We start from the raw sequence: 2,839 nt of genomic DNA on the forward strand, positions 1-2,839 counted from the left end.
CCATGTGAGGTTGCGGCTTGGTGCACTTGATTTCTTTGAAACTTCTCAAATTGTTTTGTGAGTAAGTCGAGCTTGGCATTTGTCTCGGAGTTGGAGGAGTTTTCCTTAGGAAACTTCCCATTCCTTCTTAGCATGTTTCCTCTAGAACCATAGTTTGCCTTCGAATCTACCATTTTCTTGATCAATGCCGTGCCCTCTTCATCATTCAAGTGATCAAATCCCCCCCCCCCCCCCGCCCCCTCCGCGGAGGCATTTACCATCTCCTTAGTCCTTCGTAGCAAAGTTTGGAAGAATGTTTGAGTGATGTACCATTCCGGTATTCCATAGTGGGGGCAACTTGCTATCAAGTCTTGATAACAATCCCAAGCTTCACCTAAAGACTCCCCGTTCTCTTGTTGAAATGTATGAATCTCATTACGAAGCATCGCGGTCTTTGAGGAAGGGTAATATTTGGCCATGAATGCTTTAGCCAAGGCATCCCAAGTAGTGAAGGTATCCGGTGGGTGAATGTTCAACCATCGGTCCGCTTTGCCCGTCAATGAAAACGGAAACAACATCATTCTCAAGGTGTCTTCGGACACCCCATTCTTCTTCATCATTGAAACTTTCCTCTTAAACTTCCGGAGATGAGCATGGGCATCCTCTTCAATATGCCCCCCGAACAAATCCTTCTCAATTAACCCGACTTGGGCGGGATGCATTTCAAAGTTGTTTGGGGCCAAGGCGTCAAAATTGATAGGGTTACATGAATCATTATGGTTAGGCCGGTTATGATCTCTAAGAGCCATTTGTGGTGGAGGATTTTGCATGTGATGTGGTGGTGATTGAGGTGGGCTATTTGGAATAGGTAAGTTATGAAAAGGGTTTTCTATTAAAGTCTCAATTGTGTGATTTGGTTAAAGTGTGGTTGTGGTATCAATATTTTGTGGGATGTGTGAATTTGGTTGGTCAAAGTTTGCTTGAGGGGAACTATTCCTAACTCTCTCAAGGGTCCTTGTCCTCAAGGTTCTAAAAAGCCTTTCGGGGTCGGATTTGAAGAGAAGAGCTTGGTGGTTCCTTCTAGGCATGCACTTGACAAATCGTTAGTCTCCTAGTGTTTTTACACACTAGGGGAAGGCAAGAAATCACACACTCTACAAAGAACACACAACTACTAAAACAAACTAACAATTGAGATAAGACTAAAGCAAAGACTCTAAGCAAAACTAAGTATAACCTAACGCCATCCCCGGCAACGGCGCCATTTGATAGCAAGGATTTGTCGTCGCTTCCTTTATCAAAATAATTTATAGAGAACCCAATTAAATGTAGTATTTAGTCGGGTGTCGAACGCAAAGATGGCGGGGGTTTTTACTTAGTCTAGGTAAAAGTCTAGTCTAGTCAAAAATTGTAAGGAGGTGAGTTTGGTTTAAACTACTAGTCACAATTAATGCAAGTAATTAAAATAAAATGTGTTCGATTGATTAAAAGCTAGGTTTTTCGGGGTCATCTAAGCGAACTATGGGCAAACAAGTCGATTAAACTAGTCTAAGGTGTAGGTTTGTCTTAGGACGGGATTCAATCTCTTGATTATCCTATAGGCAATTACCAACTCTCATTGAGCAACTACCCATTCTAAAACATGCAACAAGACCACCAACAAACTCTCATTTAATGGAGGAATTAAGCTATCAAGACAAAAGGCACAAGTTCTCACTCACACAATTCATCAAACACCTTGCATGCAATGCTTAAGAAAGACAAATTCTACACCAAAGACTCAAAACTATCAACCTATCATGCCCAATAATCCGATTTAGACTCCCCCTAAACCCTAGAAGGGTAACTACTCACTCATGTCGAAATTTATCAAGCTAACAAAAAGGGAAGAACAAACAACATAAAGAGAAGACATGGAAATGATTCTAGCAATTAAAAGAGACAAAACCAAAATGTAAACAATTGATTAACAAGTAAATAAGGGAAGAGATGTACCAACAAAAGTAAAGGTGATTGCTTTGATTGAATAATATGAAGGAAAACCTCCAAAATCTCCCAATACAATCTTCAAAAACCAAGTGTAAACAATTGATTCTCACTAATACTAACTAATTTCACTAAGTAATTAATAATTATTAAGGAAAGATTAAAGCTTGATTATGGAAAGATTACAATAATTTTGGAAAGTTTTCAGATCTAGGGTTGTGTGTACAAAGGGTTTAAGGAGGGGGTATTTATAGTCTTGCCTTAAGATTAAGAAGAAAAGAGTTGTAAAGAGGTGAAAAGCCCAAATCCGTCAGCTGTTGCGTCCTGCCGGTGGACCGGCTGCCAGTTCGCCTACCGGCAGGGCGGTCAAAATGACTTCAACTTTGGAATTTTAGCTGGCAAGTGTGTTCTGCCGGTGGACCGGCTGCCGGCCTGCCGGCAGAACACTATCTTCAGAATCTTCAAATCCTTTGGATGTTGCGTTCTTCCGGTGGACCGGCTATCGGTGCTCCTACCGGTAGCGAGGTCAAGCTTCTTTTTCTCTTCTATGTCAAATTAATTCTAGCTGTTGTGTTCTACCGGTTGGCCGGCTGCCGGCCTGCCAGCAGAACACTGTCTTCAGGTATTTTCTTCCTTCTCTTTGGCAAGGCTGGGGACGTGTTCTGTCGGTGGCCAGACCGGCTGCCGGTCTGCCGGCAGAACACAACACTCAACAATTTTCACCTCTTCTTCATGTAAAGGATTTGGGATACCTTCCTTGCCCCGATTCCTCCATACTCGACTCGATTCCTGCAGGAAGATACACCAAATCACAGATACGGGGATTGGGCACAAAATACAAGGAAAGACATACAAAACCGACTCGATATGAGTA

General features: G+C 42.1%; 1 non-coding gene across 1 annotated transcript; it reads left to right on the plus strand.

Moving 5' to 3' along the window:
• Positions 1-318: 318 nt before the first annotated feature.
• Positions 319-425, plus strand: LOC141609762 (small nucleolar RNA R71). Its single transcript, XR_012527674.1, has one exon. It is a non-coding gene; the product is annotated as a small nucleolar RNA R71 (small nucleolar RNA).
• The last annotated feature ends 2,414 nt before the right edge of the window (positions 426-2,839 follow it).

Source organism: Silene latifolia, chromosome 10 (assembly GCF_048544455.1).
Source record: "Silene latifolia isolate original U9 population chromosome 10, ASM4854445v1, whole genome shotgun sequence".
Classification (NCBI taxonomy): domain Eukaryota; kingdom Viridiplantae; phylum Streptophyta; class Magnoliopsida; order Caryophyllales; family Caryophyllaceae; genus Silene; species Silene latifolia.